Source organism: Euprymna scolopes, chromosome 14 (genome assembly GCF_053919585.1).
Source record: "Euprymna scolopes isolate OS-2025 chromosome 14, ASM5391958v1, whole genome shotgun sequence".
Classification (NCBI taxonomy): domain Eukaryota; kingdom Metazoa; phylum Mollusca; class Cephalopoda; order Sepiida; family Sepiolidae; genus Euprymna; species Euprymna scolopes.
The window spans coordinates 113,059,217-113,080,690 of NC_136495.1; the positions used below are offsets into that span (position 1 = coordinate 113,059,217).

Here is a 21,474-nt window from a genome sequence, read left to right on the forward strand (position 1 = left end):
ATCCGAATAAGCTCGAATTCATAGTCGCCAGTGACGTCATATTGAAGAACCGATAATAAAAAAAAGCAGCATTGAGGATTATCTACAAGTGTGTATTTACAGAAGTAAAAAAAATAGTTTGTTATCGAAAGGCTGCTCGTTTTTAATCGCATGCTCCTCTATACATAATGTTTCGAAAAATCCATGTAGTCACGTAATCGGGTAGATCACCATCACACTAAAATAATATAGGCATAAATTGACTTATTATTTTTTCATTTATTCATATACGGGTTTGTAATGAGTATAGACGGATGATATAGATTAGATGATCACGCTAACAAAAGAAAGTCAGCTGTTTTACTCACAGATATAATAATAATATTAAAGAATGATTGGATCGACATAAAGTGAGAATAGCGCGAGTAATATATAGATTAATTGTAACGTAGTGGCTACATGTAACTATTCGGGGCCCACACGTTGTATGCAGACAGTCGCAAGGAAACAAAGACATGGAAAAAATTCGACTCACTTTTCTTTCAAGTGAAACAACAGATATTTATTTACAGGTACTTCCAGAGCGCCTTGTCTCTTGTTCAAAAGTCTTCTCATACTCCTATGTGCTTAACAAGACTCTGTCGTGTCGAACACGTGGTACTCTCTCTCTCTCTCTCTCTCTCTCTCTCTCTCTCTCTCTCTCTCTCTCTCTAGTTATGCTTAGGACACGTATTTTCTTGTCGCTCTCGGGCCACGTGTGTAACATGTTTATTTCTCTTCTCGGTTTCGAAGGCGGATCGTATACCTCGTGAATCCCTGCTCTTTAAACACATGTGTCATTTTTTATCTATGCTGTCACACTGCGCAGCCGGCTTGGTCATTTGTAAAATGCGAAAGAAGATATAAATTGCATCATTTTTTTTAAAAATGTCAATTAATTTTATTCTCTGCTTTAACAGCTTAGCTAACCTGAAACTGTGCGAATAGAATTTATACAAAAAACATACATCACTATGTAACATAGGCGTGTATCAAAGTAAAATAAGACAGAAAGAAACTCGTTTTTCCGTTTTAAACAAAAGCCTTTATATCTGGTATTTCCAACAGCGATTTTTTTGTAAATATTTAAACAGTTTATTTCTCCTTTTCCGGCTAGGTGTGATATTTTATCTCTGCTGTGATGTCAGACTCACCTTCTTTGAACACTACTTCTCCAAACACTCGTGTTTCAAACACGCTCTATTTCGCCCTCTCGTTTTTCGAACACATCTTTTACCGCTACCTCGTATCTCGAACGCGCCCTTTGCCGCTCCCTCGTGTCTCAAACACACCCTAGAATCCTCCTCGTCTCGAACACGTCTCGAACAAGTCTCGAATACGCGCTTCTCTGAAGACGTGTGTCCTTTGTTCCTCTGCTGTGACGTAAGTAGTGCAGCCGCTTTGGTCATTTGGAGATGTCTACTGCTGCTAACCCAACATCAGCGGCACTGTTACATAATAAAAGAAAGCTATTCTTCAGTTGATTACAACTTACGACTTACTAGAAATGTTAAAAGAATATTTTGTATCGTGTTCAAAAAAATCTATTACGAATGTGTTAATCGTCATTTAATTAAATCTAGCTTAAAACCTAGAATTATGTATTTGTCTTTCTCTTATAGGGATCCGTTTCATTTTAGTAAACAATAATGTCACTATTGTTGCATTAAAATAGAACAGTTGAGGATTCGAACACCGTCAACATTGTGCACAAAAAATAACAGAAAATGTTGATCATCGCGGACATCATAGACGCAACTAATGTCATATTACTTGTCATTTAGGACACTTGGTCAGATTTTTTTTTTTAAATTTTAAGTTTTTTGTGATCCCACAGACATATTCGTACACATTCATTTTTATGCCTATAGAAGTTACATTTTGTCAGTCATTTCTGTGCGAGTTTACTGATTTCTAAAAGCCTTTCCCGTCAATATGCGAAGAATCACACCCCGGAGCTGGGGTGACCATCTGTTGCCCGGACAAGTGTTAAGATAAAAGGGTAAACATAATACTGAACATTTGGTGCTGTTTTTGGAAACCGTCACGCGAGCAAAAGTATTTTGTTGCACGCCGGGTCCCGCTTCCCATGACCCTTTTTTCATCTTGCCATAATAAAACGCTTTGAGGCCAACGACAGGTGGTAAGATTAAGTTTCCTTTTTTAACATACCGAAAAAAATCTGTCGTGTCCTGCCTCGGAGCGGCAAATTTCCTTTATTTATACACGTTGTTCTTTTTTCTTCATATGGTTTGTGTCGGTGTAAAAAAAAAAAAAAAAAAAAAAAAAAAACTGAGAGAATAGTCAGAAATGTATAATGAATGTGCTCTGATTAATGGCGTTGAGCCTGACATTAACGCAGTTCGTTGTGGCTGTATGTGCAGTCACAAACGTCGAAAATGGTGACATTACACGTGTTTTCAGCACATGAGATCACGAAAGTGACGAATTTGGCAAGATTTTGTGTCTACAAAGTGGAACGATAGAATTGTCGTTCTAGAAAAGCCGACATGATTCCCTTTGCCTTTGCTGAAAACCGTTCTCTTTTTTTGGGGGGGGGGGCGAGTTGTTTTTTTTTTTTTTTTTTTTTTTTTTTGCAGACCAACTACTAGTTGGCGAGTTGTGTACAAATCCCAAGAACAATAGGTGCCCTGAAAGTGACAGTGTTCAACTAGCGAGATTGGAGATGCGCCGCTGTACAACTCATGCTCTCTACCGTTCCAATTTATGACAACAGGACCATTGCCAGCACCCTCAAAATGCAAATCCGGACGTTTCAACGCTTGAGGGGACAGCTCAATGAAGTTTTCAGCCATGGTTATCGTCTTTGGTGTGGTTTCAAGTAAGGGTCACATCATATTACCTCACATCTTTGAAGTCGGCTGGAAAGTTAACACCAAAGTGTATCAGGATGTGCTGGAGAGTGGGGTGTGCAGCAGGACTCGGCACCTGCCGACAAAGCCAAAGGAACCCAGGCTTCAGAAGAGTGCTAAGATTGTGTACCGTTCTCTCACTACCTCCTTTCTCCCCCGACCTGAACCCGCTTGGCTACTACGTTTGGTCATATGTCGAGAACATCACCAACATGACCAAAGCTAGCCTGATCGCCACCATCCGCTGAGTATTCGCTCAGCTCCCGCCGGCACATGTGAAAAAGGCATGACCCGGATCGAGTCGGTGATTGAGGCTGAAGGCGACTACATTGAATAAACGTCAGCTCTACGACATAATCAAATTACCTGAACTGATTCTTCTCAATAAAATGTTTTGAAATAAAGCTGGAGTGTTGTTTTCTTTAGGTCAACAAATTTATCATTCGACCCTGTACGTTTGGTATTCAAAATAATAGATGGTTTGATTGTCATCAAGGATGACTAAACAGCTCGCTTTTTCATTGGCTGTTACGCTGAGATGTAGGAGATGGCGGCACTTATTTTCTCTGACTAATGATTGAATATGCGTCTAACACTAAACTAGGGGTGGCCAACATTTTTATTCTATGCGCCAGTATTTTTTACAATCAATTCCGTTGCGCCACACAAACATCAACTCTCTGCCTGTATTTCAAAATGTATTGTAATGTGGACATATTTTGAAGTTATAATATTTATTTATTTGAAAAATATATGCTTTATTTTGTTACAAAATTTGTTGTTTGTAGAAAATGACAATCTTTTGTTGCAGCACAACCTTCCGTTTTTTTTTATGAAAGCAATTAAAAACCAACAAGCTATTGCATTCAAAAACTATAAATACAATAAAAGGTAATACTTATGTCAGTTTGAAGATTGGCAGTTTCCAGAACGGTTGTCCTGAAGAAAATTAGCTAACAGAGGTGAGAAGTGTTTTTATTCCTTACAGTAAATTCTTTTTAAGTTCCTCTCGTTCTTCCAGTAAATTCTTTCTTTTTTTTTCTTTTTCTTTTTTTTTTTTTTTTTTTTTTTGACTCTGCTATTCTATTGGTAAATTCTTGTTTGGTCTAAGATTCTTTTGTGTGTGTGTGTGTGTGTGTGTGTGTGTGTGTGTGTTTATATATAGCCTCTCTTCAAGCAATAGTGGGCAATTCGCATAAAATCACTTATGCAAATTGCATAAAAGTCCTGTTAAGAATATTTCCAACATATACACAAATAATGCCCAATTTATTAAAAAAAAAAAGATGGCAGACGTAAATTTTTGAAAGAAAATAATTTTACACAACACTTTTGAATTTCTGTTGATCGTTTTGATTATTTTAGAAATTATTAACAGTAACATATGTGCACAATTAGCAATTTTCAATAAAATGCTTCAAAGGACGTGTAAGCGATTTATAAGAAATTTAAAATCAAGGAATAAATGAGTAGAAGTGGCTTAGTTTCTTGTCATTATAAAAAGGACCCAATGCACCACTTACGGCGCATGTGCCACAGGTCAATCCTCCTTGCTCTAAACGTCAAGCTAAATGATCCTCTTAAGTGTGAACTTCATATAATTAATACCTGGGCGCCCTGCATTGTCCGGTCGTGAAATACGCTTAAATATGATATTTTAATTTAAGCAGATTTCGTACGTATTATTATAGAATCAATTCTTTATTGAATATTATATATTATGAGGAATAATTTGCCTGGTGGATTAATTCGCAAAATAGAAAATTAAAAAATAATAATGATAATGTCGTTCATCAAATTTCGTCTGTGTTTTGTTACAGCTAAATATTTGGGCTTGACGATGAATGCTCTGGAAAGGTCACTTCTGATTAATGCTTAGTTTTTAAATATGTAAACGAAGAAATGATTTGCGGCGATTTTAAATGGTAGCTCTTCTTTTACCGTAAAGTGGACGCATTAATAAGAAAAAAATTAAAAGAATGAGGTACACACAGACTTGAACAGGGGATCATTTGATCTGTAGTCGATTGCTTTACTACTCAGATGATAATAAATCTGTTTTTTTTTAATATCAAATGGTTTGCTGAGATTTTATTATCTCCTTTGGCCGGTGTTACGTAAAATATTTCCCTGTAAAATTATTGTTCTTTATCTATAAAAGACAAAGACTATTTTTAAGATCGGATTTTTTTTTCGATTTTCGAAAATGATTTACTGAGATTTGATTATTTCCCTTTGCCGGTGTAACGTAAAATATTCCTCCGTAAATTTTCTTTGTCTATAAGAAAGAAAAGACTACTTTTAAAATTAGACTTTTTCGATTTTCGATAGTTATCTGATGAGTTTCGATACAAAACATATTAAAAAAAAAAATAGATAACGGTATGGAAAACCTGAAGTCGGAAGGGTAGGAGAGTCGGATTCTGAGAACCGAACTGAATAAGTCGCAATTTACCATGTCGTCTGAACACTGTCAGGAATCCTTTATTATTTTTTTTTAATTATGAACTATTCTGGGATGATATATAAAGGCGATGCGACTGAGACCAACGTGGGGTTTTTGAAAATTGAAACTTGAAAGTGTCGGGAAATAGAAATAAACGATTCGCGTCAAACTTTTAAACTTTTAAAAGTTAAAGCGTCGAGAAATGAAAGATTAAAATGTGATTCGAATCGGATTTTTTTCTAACCGTCGTCGTATAATGGAGGATTACGATTTGACTGACTTTTTCTGTGCTTCAAAAGTCTAGCGGTGTTTGAAGTTAATGTGAGTGTCGATATCGCCACAGGGGTTATGAGTTGATCTTTAAAGATCATGGAAGAATGACGCATGATCTGCATTAATTTGCATATCAATGAGGCTTCAGGACCCAAAATGACGTTATAATAAAATCTGAAGTCGAGAGGGCAGGTGAATCGAGTTCTGGGAACCGAACGGAACAGGTCAGAATTAACTATGCCGTTTAAACGTTGTCAGGAATCCTTTTTTTTAATTACCGTCTCATTAACCACCTTACACACATTAACTCTCATCCTTAAATGGCCTTCAGACCTTGGTAAATAGTGACTCCCCTGTATAAACCAAACAAAAACAAAAAACTTTCAGTCATTCATTTAAATTAGGAAACATGCCTTGTTTTAATAAGTTGTCGATAATGAAATTATTTTTGAATGGATAGACTTTCTTATTCTTTCTTTTTATAATCTTCGATATTGAATAATTATAAGATACATTCATTTAATCTGCACGTTTAGTGTTGTTGCCCCTTGTAAAGGGTCATTAAAAGAAGATGCGAACAACAGGTTTAGGTAGAAAAATATATTGTAGAAGAAAGTGAAATACAAGAAAGTTTGTCGGTACTTTCCGACTAGTAAGTTAAAAAGTTTGGTAGTCTCGCGTTAGATCGCGATATTTTCCCCCCCCCATTAGCCTCGTCATTTATAGCATTAACCTCGTGATTTATATAATGGTTAGCAGATTCCATTATGCACGAATGGGTAAGTCACTATAACACAGTGTGAATCCCGAGAAATGGACAAACAGACTGAGGAAAGGATGCATAAAAAAACTAATTTATTTACTGCGTACCCCTCGTTTCATCAATTTTCCATCTTAAGCACTCAACACATTTGGGCAAGAGCTGTTCGCCGCGCCCTATCCTGAGTCCAAAACCGTCTTCGAATCTTAATAGGTGATGCCCTTTTCTCTTCCCTGCAATCTCTTTCAATCAGAAGATACGTTGTGAGCCTATCTCTGCTCTATCGTTATTCTCATGGCCAGTGCTCGTCTGAGCCCCAATATATTGTCCCTCATTGTCGGACTTTCACAAAAACCACTCGACTACCTACAACCATTATTAACAATTTCCCCCTACTGTGCCTAAATATAAATGCAGATTCCATGAACAAAGCTTGTTTCCTAGAACTGTCCGCTTGTGGAACACTGTTCCAATGAACTGCTTCCCGGCCAACTACAATATCGTAGACATCAAATCCAATGAAAACAAGTTTATGTGGAACCGTCCCCTTCAGTAATCAAATTAAATCCAGCTTACACCCTTAACGATTACTACACTACCAGGTTATATTTATTAACCCTTATCCTCGAGTAGCTTCGGGCCTTGATAGTGGCAACTTCCTTTAAAAAATCAATAAAAATCATTATCGCTAATATAAATTACCTTGGTGCAACTATGGACAACTCTTTCAAGCCAGTACGTCATTGAATCGAGATGGCAAGCGAAGTTAGATGTGTTCTTTACCTCACCCCGACTTTTTTTTCTTAACTTAATAGCAGACACGTTCCGTCCCTTATAAATCTCAGGTGCAGCTGATTGTTAAGTATGTTATCCAAACAAAAAATTCATATCTCCAAAAGGATATAATACATTTGAAGCTTTTCAACGGTTGGAAACCAAGATGGCGACAAGATTCTCAACGCTTACATACAAAGAACGGCTTCAAAGACTAAATTTTCCTCATTTGAGAAGAGAGGTATGAGATGAGATCTGCTTCTGACATGCAGTATAATCGACGGGAATGTAAATCAGCTTTAGGGAAAGTTTTCCATCGCAAAAGCTAGTCACGGTTTAATCGGTCACTCGCAGAATATAAGTGATGCTATCGATACCCTCTCAAAATGGTAGGATGAAAAAAGAGGGAAAAACTATCACAAGAAAAGGAAATAAGTTGATCAGCAAAACAAAGACATAGGTTAGTAGAAATACAATGGGGCAAGTAGTTCACAAGCGTACACAAAGGTAACTGAAATAGGATTGTTAATAAAAGCGTGGCAGTAACTTGTACAAAAGATTGGATACAGGGAGTAACAGAGTTAGATTACGGACACTTTTTAGATGTGGAAGGGAATTTTGCAAAACTTAACGTCAGATACGGACAGTCTTGCGTTTGCTACAGTTAGGGAAACGCCCAGTTTGATACAGTTAAGGGCATATTGTGGCGCAAAGCAAATGAGCAGATGAGCTCGCGTAAACCGACGACAAAGAGGCCGCGACTGATCATTACAATGTGGACGTTAGTGCTTAGATGATCGTTTTCCGCGACGGTGTTACATATGCACCTAGAACCCAATTGATATTAACAAAATGTGTCGGCGTTTGTGTTTTCTTTTGTTTCTCTTGAGATTGTTTTTTTTTTTTTTTCATGCTTGTGCCTCACTGCAATGCCATGAAAATATTAGAGACGACGTCGTGCCAGAAGAACAGGTGAAAGAGAAGACTACGGAAACAGCGTTGGGGTCGGCGATTGTTGTCAAGAAGTAGAACGTTGTTGCATAGATGAACTATGGTCGCTTTCGTCTAAAAAGAAGAAAAACGATATCGTCTTAAACAGCTTAGATGAGATGTAGCGATTATGCCTATTATATCCCGCTTTAAAATCGTCTTCGACAAACAACCAAACAGTATATTGACGCAATATCTTCAAACTGTTTTTTTTTAATATATATTTTGTTGCAGTTAACTAAAACTTTATTTTTACAATAAAAAAATGATTGATTGAAATTTTTCATATATTAAAGCTTTATTTGTTTTCTACACAAAAATAAAGATTTGAAAACGCCCCGGGTAAGAATGGACCTGAGATTCAGGACAAAAAGGGACTCCACAGTGTCAGGTATAGTTTCATTTCATACCCAGGATCGATTCTATTTAACTCATAGATGGACTCCTCATAGTTATTATATCCTCGGGTCAGAAAGAACCTTGTAGTAATGATAACTAAGAAGAGAATTAATGCTTCACCAAACTCCTAAATTATGGGCCTCGGGACCGAATTTATTTCAAGGACAATGCTAAGTAGATGTGTACCAGAGCAGCTGCTAATGGGTTAGCAGCAGCAACCATATGCAAATGACCAAGCCAGCTGTGCGATGTGCAGTGATAAAAGGACTCACATATTCAGAAAAAGACGCATTCGAGACGTGTTCGATACATAGAGCGTTTGAAACGTGTTTGAGACATGAGAAAGCTGAAATGGGCATTTTTAAGACACGAGAGAGCGAAAAAGGAAATGTTCGAGACAGGAGAAAGCACAAAAGGACGTGTTCGAGATACGAGTGTTCGGTGAAGTGGGATTCGAAACCTGTCCGAGACGCGTGGATGGCGTCAGATGAAAAGTCATACGCGACCTGAAACGGAGAAATGAACTGTTTAAATATTTAGAAAAAAAAATGTGTTGTTGGAAAGACTAGATAGAAAGGCTTCTTTTAAAATATGAAAGTGAGTCGAGTTTTTTTTTCTGTTCTTCTATTCCTTGCGACGGAGTTTACAACGTGTTGGGTTCAATAAAATTCAGCGACACCATTAAAAAATTATACAACGTTACAAATAGTCTCAATAATTAACGAGAGTGAGAAAAATATTTAATATTTGTAGAGGTACAGGATACTCTCAGGTGTGAGTAGTCTTCTAGCTCAATAGAGGGAAGCCACCTTGTTTGCAACAGCCTTCGCAATGTTCTCAGTGTATTTGTTCCAGTTCATATTGCCTGAAAATATTAGGCCAAGAAGTTTAAAGGAAGAATTCTCGGTTAAGGTGTTACTTATCATGGATATAGGTGGTCGGAGTGACTTTAAGCCTTTTAAGGTCCAAGGTCAATCAAGGATAAGGATTAATGAGTGTATAGCAATCACTGAGACAACAGCATATTAATAGGTAGTGGTGAAAATGGGGAAAAAGAGGAGGGCTCAACAAGAACTTGCTGAGATTGGATTTGAAGACAACCATATTGTAGTCAGCTGAAAAGCAGGCAAACGGAACAGAGTTCCACAAGTAGGCAGTTCTAGGAAAGAAGCTCTGTTTATGAATGAGGGGTGGGATGTTGCTTCTTGTCACAGGGTATTTACTTCAAAGGGCACCAGTATAAAAAATTTTTCGATGCATATTCCATTAAAGTACTTCTAATATTAAAAGAGAAGAAAGGGCTAGCATAGATAGATTTCGGAATAGTGCCGAGCCTGTTGGGCAAAATCGTCAAAATATCTACTAAAACAATCAAATGGAACGCTTAAAGTCGCCTTGGATAAACATTCAAACGGTGCATCAATCACATATATTCTGTTTTTACATAGCTTGTTCCACTTTGTTTGTTTTTTTTACCAATAATATTGATTGATTGGTATTGTGAACAATTCCTCTGATTCTGCGTCGAATTTTTATTTGCACTAAATTTGACTTTTTTTATTACATTTTCACCCCAAATAAGACACATTGCCACTTTGGTGTAGTGGGCTACCATCAGGGACATAAGCTACAGGGGTACTATGTGGGGAGCTGGGCATCAAGATGTGGGTTCACGTTACACTTGAACTTCTGCATGTCAGTACAGTTGAGGAAGCAGGAACCCGGAAGGAAATTCCAAAGTCTAGCGGTTCTGGGGAAGAAACTATTGGAGGAGAAAGCTCTCTTATATCTAGGGATCTCAACTGTGAAGGGTTTGTCGGGGGTATTTACACCGAGGAGGCACAGGTGCTTGCAGTTCGTCGGAGCATTCACTGTTCTAACAGGCAGAGGGATGTTACATTTCGTCGAGAGGACAGAGGCTGAAGCTTAGATAACAGTTCAGGAACTATTAGGCTGGCGACTCTCTTTTGAACCTTGTCTAGGAGTGAGAGACTAGTAGCAAATGGACCAGCCCAAATATGACAACAATACTCCATACATGGGCGAATAGTTGCCTTATAGAGGTACAGGATACTTTTGGGCGTTAGTAGCTTTCTAGCACGGTAGAGAGAACCTACCTTTTTCGCAGCGGTCCTGGCAATGCTCTCAATGTAATTTTTCCAACTCATGTTTCCTGTGAACGTTAGGTCGAGGAGTTTAAAGATGTACTTTCAGATAAAGAGTCTTTGGCCATTGCTATTGGTGGTAGGTGGTTTTATTTCTGTTAAGTAAAGAAATGATTACCGTTTTCATGATTCATATTTCAGCAAAACTCCAACGGCAGTTCTATTAAAAATGCTGAATGGGGGGAGGGGAAACGTTTTATTGACTGTACTCTACTGTAAGAGAACCGTAGTGTTAATTGATAGCTTGGTGTATGTAAGTAGTTACGTGGGTGGGTAACAATAGTATGCGTATATACTACGCTATCAATGGTCGCGTTTTTTTTTTCTTTTTTTAAATACTTAAGAACGGCAATATAATTCAAGAGAGTGAAATATTAGATGGAATGCCTGCGGACGGATGATGGGGAAGGCCGGGGATCTTGCAGGTTCGTAACTACAGTTGGTTACTTGAGACGTGGTTTCGGGTGTAACAAGCAGGACACAACAGGTGCTGGCTTGACTGATAAGAAAAGAACGACATTAGTTGAATTTGTTATTACCTCATTGACATAAAAGCCACAGATTCAGTGGGTGGCAAGCGTACAGATGAGCACTGAGCAATGGATTGAACGAAAAGAAAGGAAAACGACAATAAGGAACAAATGAAAGAAATACGAAAAAAGAAACAAAAAAATGTAAAAAAACCAAAATCACAAAACAAACAAAAACAAATAAATAATAAAAAGTTTATTTTAAAGAGAATTTTAAAATAAATAAAATAAAAATCACTATCGCTAATACAAATTACCTTGGTGCAACTATGGACAACTCTTTCAAGCCAGTACGTCACTGAATCGATATGGCGAGAGGAGTTAGACGGGTAAAATCAATATCGGGAACAATTGTTCGTTTATCGCTCCTTATGGTGATTAAACTAAAAGTAAAGAAATGATCGCCGTTTTGATGATTTCTAATTCAGTCAGACTCAAACGGTCGTTCTATTAAAAATGCGGAATTGAAAACAAAACAACAAAAAACGAAACGTCCTCGTTTTGCCTTTATGAAAGTTTTATTCGTTTTTGCATATTATTATCGAAATTGTTTTTGCATATTATTATCGAAATTGTTTTTGCATATTATTATCGAAATTGTTTTTGCATATTATTATCGAAATTGTTTTTGCATATTATTATCGAAACTGTTGCAGTTTCAGCCGCTCTCGTTATTAGAATCAGAATCGGAAATTTTGAAGAGAATCACTAATATATATATATATATATATATATATATATATATATATATATATATATATATATATATATATATATATATATGCGCGTGTGTGTGTATATGTATATGGGTATATGTAATTTGAATTTAATACTATCACTTACATCATAGTTGGTCAATGTGAGTTTTTTGCAACTCTTCATGAATTGTAGTGTCAATTATGTAATTTCACTATTGAAAAAAAAACATGTTTATTTTTTAAAAAAAACATGATTTTTTTTTAATTCATGCTTATGTGTTTAGTGTCTGCAGTTTATTATTATTATTATTATTATTATTATTATTATTATTATAATCATCATCATCATCATCATCATCATCATCATCATCATCATCATCGCTCCGTCCGTTATCATGCTGTGCATCCCTAAAAAAGGAAAGTGGAATATTCCAAAAAGTGGAATATTCCAAATAAACACGATATTAAAAAAAAAATTGGTTTCGCTGTTGAGGCAAAGCTAATAAAAATGATTTGCCTTTCTTGGCCTTTTGGCTAAGATCAAAGTGTAGTATCTGTTCTTCAGGTGCTACATTTCAATTTCTTCTCTCTCATTGGAAGAGAAATCCTTTACGACCAAGACAATTTTTTTCTCCACGTTAAAAAAAAACGACACTGGTGTCTAAATCTGTCCCGTGGGGAGGCATTGTGAATAGGTACCATGTTTAATGTAACAAAGTTTTAATATTAAAAAAGTAACTGGAAAAAGTTATTTCTGATTCAATTATAAAATGCCCTGGAAGTGTTACTCCTGATTAATTATAAAATTCCCTGGAAAATGTCCGTTCTGATTTATTTTTTGTTTACTTGCCTCCCCACAACGGCGGAATTAGACATGATGTCGGTTAAAAATTTAGGGGGAAACCAACTCCCCAAAAGGGGCTCTGTGGTCAATAACAAAAATAAGAATTGTATCAGTAATGAAGGAGAAATCCTTCATTAACCAAGATCAAAAAAGAGGGTGGATTTAAGTCACTGGAATGCTGAAACTGATACTACACTCAGAAATTCATGTTGAAGCAATGGTTACCTAATCACTAACCGTGTTAATGTTTTTATGTATTACTTTCGAAAAGCTGCTGAAACAGTTTTTTATTCAAACATTACTTTATTTCAAGTATACTTTAAGCAGTGGGTTACGGGATATGAAGTCAGTCCCGGAAATTACTCAAACCGTTTACTATTTAAACCTCACTTTATTTCATGTATATTTTTAACAGTGAGATGGGGGATATAAAATCAGTCCCGAAAATGGATGAAACCGTTTACGCATTACACATTACTTTATTTAATGTATATTTTTAACATTCGGGTGGGAAATATGAAGTCGGTTCCGGAAATGACTGCAGCCATTTACGTTTTGGACATTATTTAATGTATATTTTTAACAGTAGGATGGGAGATAAAAAGTCGGTCCTGGAAATGGCTGAAAAATTTTACGATTTATACATTACTTTATTTCATGTATATTTTCAACAGTGGGGTGGGGATTATAAGTCAGTTCCAGAAATGGCTGAAACAGTTTACTATTTAGACATTACATTATTTCATGTATATTTTTAGCAGTGGGTTTGGGATATAAAGTCAGTCCCGAAAATGGCTGAAACAGTTTACTATTTAGACATTAAATTATTTCATGTATATTTTTAGCAGTGGGTTGGGGATATAAAGTCAGTCCCGGAAATGGCGGAAACAGTTTACGATTAAAACATTACTTTATTTAATGTATATTTTCAACAGTGGGTTAAAAATATTAAAAATAATTGTCGAAACGAGTAACATATCAAAGAATTAAAAAAATGATGAAGTGTGAGTTAATTGATAGTTATGTTTTTTATAAAATAATCAGCCCATAAAATATATCAAAGTAATTTTTTAGTAAGAGAGGGAGACGAGGATGGTTTAAATTATAAAAAATTATTGTCGAAATTAGTAAGATATCCAATAATTACGAAAAATGACGAAATGTGATTTAATTGATTGGTGTGTTCATAATAAAATAATCAGCCTAGACAATATATCAAAGTTATTATATAAGTAAAGGGGAAGAAAAGGAGGGCTTAAATTATGAAAAATTAATGTCGAAATTAGTAACATATCCAAGAATTACGAAAAAATGATGAAATATTAGCTAATTGATTGGTGTGTGTGTAAGGAAATAATCAGCCTAGACAATATATCAACGTTATTATTTATTAAAGAGGGAAGGGCGAAAATGTGGGTTAAAATTATGAAAAATGATTGCCGAAATAAGTAACATATGCAAGAATTATGAAAAATGATTAAATGTGATTTCATGAATTAGTGTGTTTGTAATAAAATAATAAGCACAGACAATATTTCAAAGTTATTATTTTATTAAGAGGTGGCGATAATGTGGGTATAAATTATGAAAAATGATTGTCGAAATTAGTAACATACCCAAGAATTATGAAAAATGGTGAAATGGAGGTAAATTGATTAGTGTGTTTGTAATGAAATAATCAGCCCAGCAAATGTATCAAAGTTATTTTTTTAATAAGGTTGGGCGACAACGTTGGTTTAAATTATAAAAAAAATATTGTCGAAATTAGTAACATATCCAAGAATTACGAAAAATTATGAAATGTGAGTTGATTGATGTGTGTGTTTGTAATGAAATAATCAGTCTAGAAAATATATCAAAGTTATTATTTTAGTACGGTGTGCGATATGGTGAGTTTAAATAATAAAAAAGTATTGTCAAAATTAATACCATAACCAAGAATTATGAAAATGATGAAATGTGAGTTAATTGATAGTTATGTTTTTTTTTTAATAAAATAATCAGCCAATAATACACTATATCAGATTTAATATTTTAGTAAAGGGAGAGGCGATAATGTGGGTTGAAATTATGCAAAATTATTGTCGAACACAGTAACATATTCAATAATTATGAAAAATGATAAAATGTGAGTTAATTGACCGGTGTGTTTGTAATGAAATAATCAGCCCAGGAAATATATCAAAGTTATTATTTTAGTAACAAAAAACTACAATAATATGATCGTATTTTCATTCATGCTGAATAGAACGCTCACAGCATGCCCAGCACCAATATATTACATAGGAAAAATGTTGCTGTGAAATTTCCACAGGTCCCGCTAGTAATAATAATAATAATAATAATAATAATAATAATAATAATAATAATAATAATATTTGGAAGCGATCATATACGCTGTTGGTCCTTCGTAGATTAAAATTTGCCTCGCGTCAGGACCATAGAAAGTCTTTCTAAACAATGGCCTATGAATATTAACGATAACGATTTAATGAAATGAGAGAACAAGAAAATAAAGTAAATGAAAGAAACAAGAATTGGAAATTAGGAAATAAGAAAAGAATTAAAAAAAAACAGATGAAAAGAAAGAAAACAATAAATCAAGAAAGAAATGACAAAAATACATCCTTAGGGTTTAAAAAAACTCATCGGTTTTGGGTCAAAATTTTCGATACCCCTTATTAACATTGTTAGAAATGCATACGTTTCTATCACATGAAAAGAATTTATGATTTATGTACGAGTTTCCCATTGTGTATTTTGTGTATAAATTTTTGGTGAGATACAAATAAAAAAAGACCATATCCGTTATTTATAGATTTATTAAAGAAAAAAAAAACAAAGACTGAGGAAATAAAATAGTTAGTTGATTTTTTTCAAAATAAATTTGGTATATTTATATCTTAAACTCATTGTTCTCCTTACGATAAATAAATTTACAAATATTGGAACAGTTCTACATAAATTAACTTAACGCCATTTAATGAACTTTTCCGATAGGTGCAGCGGGGGTCTATACTCCTCGTATGCTGTAGCTGTGTTTTTTTTGGGGGGGGCAGGCGCTTTCGTTATTAGAATCGGAATCGGAAATTTTGAAGAGAATCACTAATATATATATATATATATATATATATATATAGGTGTGTGTAGGTGTGTGTAGGTTTATATATATATATATATACATATATATATATATATGCGCGTGTGTGTATATGTATATGGGTATATGTAATTTGAATTTAATACTACCACTTACATCATAGTTGGTCAATATTACCAAGATACTGGTTGCTTATTATTGACTTATATATCTTTTCTTAATTTATTATTTTTAATTATTTAATATATACTTCTTATTTTATTATTAATATTCTTTTTCACTGACATTATATCATCTATATTTCTGCGTATAAGATTCGCTTAAGGTGGGATGAAATCTTGTACTCTTGTGTTCTATCGATTTTTTTATTCTGAAATATTTATTCATATATCTATATACATATATATATATAAATATATATATATATATGTGCTCTTCCCCCATTTACGTATGTGCATTTGCTGTACATATGTATGCGTGTGCTTGTATTTGTGTTACTTATTATCATAAAAAAATTTCCTTAATTTTATTAATTTATTATTTAAGTTACTTAATGAAGTTTTCACCTATTTTATTTTATTAAAATAAACCTGTAACGTATAATTTCTACCTGCCCGGCTAATTTATTTATTCATTTATATATATACATGTATGTGCGTGTGTGTATGCATGTTTTTGTGTATGTATATATGTGTATGTATATGTATATATATATGTATGTATATGCATGTATATGTATATATATGTGTTTATTTATTTTTATGTTTACGTATCTGTGGTTGTTGTATATATACTTAGGCATGTGTTCTCCCCCATTGATGTGTCTCCGTACATTGTACAGGTGTACGCGTGTATGTGTATTTATGTGTGTGTGTGTGCGTATTTTATTTACTTATCATTAGCCATTATTTATTAATATTTTAATTTTTAATGTATTTTATTTACTTATTGATATTCTTACCTACCATTATACTATCAAAATAAACCTGTAAAGTATAATTCATTAATTTATTTTTCCTTTTCTTTTTTTCTATTTTATAAACAATAAATATCTTTCAATCTCTCCCCGCCCGGCTAAATCACTTTAACCCCCATTTTCAACCCGTTCCTTCACTAACATTAACTCTCCAACTTGTTGCCATGGTGATCCTTTAAATTAACTGTTACTTATGCCGTTATAAATAAGAGTAGCATCTTTTAATTTTAAACCGTTATAAACTAAAAAAAAAACGTATATAAGAATTTACACGTAATTAATATTTAATTATAAACCCCTCTCTTATTGTATACACTCCTACTACTTTAAATTCCAAGGTCCTCTCCCTACCACTCCCACTTCTTTTCTAACTCCCCTTCATCTACGATTTTTCCATTCTTATTTGATTTTATAACTTAGTCCATCTATGAATTCTGCCGATGCTAGTTGGATTTTTCCTCTTTGAGGATTTTCCTCTAGCTGAAACAATTTGTAAACTCATTCTGGACTCACAGTAATAAATTTCCTATATATATATATATATATATATATATATATATATATATATATATATATATATATATTGGGAATTCAATTAACTTCCTTGAAGTTATATATTTGGATTTTATCGTCACTGGATTATTTATCTTCCACCAGAATATCCATTCATGTGTAATCACCTTTTTCTTCACCATATTCCCTCTGCTTCACTTTTTTGTTATCAAGTAAGATCTTTGACTTACTTGTTGTTTCATCAAATACTTTTGCATGCGAAATCCGATCCCGCATTTTGCTAATTCCTACCCTCTGATGAGAAGGAAAGTATTTCTTCGAAACTCCGCGGATTAAGGACTATCAACTCATCTAGTGTTTCCTTTTCAGATTAAATATGTTTTTAACTCATTTCAAAGTGTTTTTTAACATGTTGTATTAACTGTTCTTTTGGTTTTATGTAAATATATATATATATATATATATATATATATATATATATATATATATATATTTAAATCAAAAAGATCAAAGAAACAAAAAAAACGGGCAGGTGGAATTGTTAAAATTTCCTTAATGCCTTATCGTCTGACCCTCTAAGAGGAAACGTCAGAATGATAAATTAAAAGCTAAGAAACGAATGAGGAAAGAGGGAAATTGGTTTCAGTTGGACAACCAGTGAGAGAAAAAAATATATAATTCTCACTGTTCAGGTGGTTTTAAATCAGTAAATATTTCCAACTGATGTTTCAAAATCTTTTGTCTACACAGGCTGAAACCAATTTCCCTCTTTCCTCATTCGATTCTTAGCTTTTAATTTATCATTCTGACGTTTCCTCTTAGAGGGTCAGACGATAAGGCCTTAAGGAAATTTTAACAATTCCACCTGCCCGTTCTTTTGTTTCTTTGATCTTTTTGATTTAAATTAAATTATGTTTCCTCTGAAATTTCTCCTTCCATTTTGCTGTACCAAGAATTTACTTATATATATATATATATATATATATATATATATATATATATATATATATATATATATATATATATATATATATATATATAACCTCATGGTTCAAATTATGGAACGAATAGAAATTATGATTCAAATATATATTTCAAGGTAAAGAATAGTGGAGTAAACATTATTAAATCTATTTTAACAACAATAAATATTTGCCATGTCCCCCTTGGGCCTTTATGACAGCTTTCATTCGTTTTTGCATATTATTATCGAAATTGTTGCAGGTAGTAGGATTTATTTCCTGCCACGCTTCATGAACCGTAGTTTCAATTATGTAATTTTACTATAGGAAAAAACATGTTCGTTTTGAAAAAGAAGTTTATGATTATGTTTTTATCTCTATATTATAACGATAGCGTGTGTGTTCTTTTGTGTGTCACGCTAACATCGTTTAATTGCTAAGTTCTTCTATTTCTTATCATAAATAATTTTACCAAGAATTCTTCATAAGTTTTGGTTTCGGTTTCGATTATAGCTGAAAGAACTCAAGTTATATGTATATACATACATTTTTCTCATAAGTTTTGATTTCGGTTTTGATTCAAGTTAATGCACACAAATCATATGGATATATATTTTTGAAATTGCAACCTAATAACATATAAAAACCAATAGAACATGAACTCTGTAATAATATATACGAAATCTGCAAGAATTAAAATATTATATTCAAGCGTACTTTACGACCGGGCTTTGCCAGGCATTCGTGCTTTTGCAGTTTAAACGAAAAAAAAGCTACAATAATATCAGTGTCTCCATTTACACTGAACATCTACAGAATGCCAACATCAATATATTACATATGGATGAGTCCCCTGTGGACTTTCCACAGGTATCGCTAGTTATTATTATTGTTAGTAGTAGTAGTATTATTACTATTCTTATTACTATTATAATTACTATAATAATTATTATTATTATTGTAATTATTATTATTACTATTATTACTATTATTATTATTATCATCATTATTATTATTACTAGTACTATTACTATTATTATTATTACTATTATTATTATTATTATTACTGTTATCATTATTACTATTATTACTATTATAATTACTATTATTATTACTATTATTATTACTATTAATATTATTATTATGTTATTTACTTTTACTATTATTTATTGTTACTTTTTTTATTATTAATACTATTAGTATTATAAATATTACTGTTAATATTATGATTATCATCATTATTATTATTATTACTATTATAATTATTTTTATTACTATTATTATTACAATTACTTTTACTATTATTATTACTATTAATATTATTATTATCATCATTATTACTATGACTATTATTATTACTATTATTATTACTATTATTATCATTACTATTATTATTATTATTATTACTGTTATCATTATTATCATTATTACTATTATTAATATTACTTTTATTATTACTATTATTATTATTATGTTTTTTACCTTTACTATTATTATTATTACTATTAATATTATTATTATTATAAAATATATTATTACTATTACTATAATTTTTACTATTATTACTATTATTATTGTTTTTTACTATTACTATTATTATTATTATTATTATTACTATTACTATTTCTATTACTATTATTTTTATTATTATTACTATTATTTTTATTATTATTACTATTATTTTTATTACAGCTATTATTATTATTATTACTACTACCACTACTATTATTATAATTATTATTATTACTACTATTAATATTACTATTATTATTATTATTATTATTACTACTACTACTATTAATATTACTATTATTATTATTATTATTATTATTATTATTATTATTATTATTATTATCACGAGAGAAATATTTGGCGGCGTATATTATTAAAAATTCAGATATTTATTTGATAGGAATATTTTAAAACACTTTTTATGCTCATAAAAGTATTTCCATGGGCGTGTGTTTCTGGATATCCCACACCATCATCACATGACTGTATATTAAGCGACCCGCCACCTCTTTGGGTTGAGCACTGTCGTAAATATCTCGCGGTAACCGGTGTGTTAACGTGATTATTCCTGTTTTGCATACGTTTAGAAACATTTTCAATGTGTATCGCATGTAACAAAATGCGTTTGATATAATTAATGCTACGTAAATTGAGAAAAGTCGATCTATCCATTCGTAAGCTGAATAAAGTCTATTTTGTTTCTTGTTTTCTATAAGAATAAGAATTCTATGAACTTGTTTTTAAAAAACAAACACAACACCCCTTGTCAGCCACGAACGTTGGTTCGTTATTCTCAATTGTGGCTGATAGCTGAAATCCCATGGTCGTCTCTTATTCTGTGGCTAAGGGTTATCAGTTTTCAATTTGATGCCGACTCGACAAGAACTGTTCTCTCAACCCGAAGTGCGGAAAACCTTTCTTGCTTTTCGAAAACAACGGAAAACGGACTCAAATGACAAACCACCAACATCGGATAATAAACGTCTCAACAAGGACAAAAATACAATAAAAAAATCCATGCGTGTGTGGTCTTGTATGTTTGTACGTGCGTCCTTGCATCTTAAAGAAAGTCTGTAGGTTTGTCTGTCACGCTTAAGTTTGAAATATTATTTTCTTCGATCTAGCAAGCTTAATTATAAAGCTCGACTGGGCTCTAATCTATCGTCCCTCTGCAAAAATTTTAAATAAAACTCGTATAGCCATAACCACAATCAATCGTGTCTCTTTCTCTCTATCTAAAACTAAATGAACCTTTCATGAGCAAATTTTCTTTCCTATAACTGTTTGTCTATTGGACACAATACCGCGGAGTTGCTTTCCAGCTGATTATAACATGATGTAATGTAAACAAGTTCTTGTTGAATCGTCCTCTTAGATAATCAAATTCTGTCCAATTTTCACACTTACCTGATCAATACACTATTGTCTGACAGACAGATCTCTTGACACACAATTAACCCTTATCCTCGTATATATATACATATATATATATATATATACTTTCGATATAAAACAATGTACATATAATGTATATATATATTTATAAACACACATACGCACACACGTACACACATATACTCACACACACACACACACACACACACACACACACACATATATATATATATATATATATATATA

General features: G+C 32.8%; 1 pseudogene; it reads left to right on the forward strand.

The window, feature by feature from the left end:
• Positions 1-12,439: 12,439 nt before the first annotated feature.
• Positions 12,440-12,555, forward strand: LOC145293460 (U2 spliceosomal RNA; annotated as a pseudogene).
• The last annotated feature ends 8,919 nt before the right edge of the window (positions 12,556-21,474 follow it).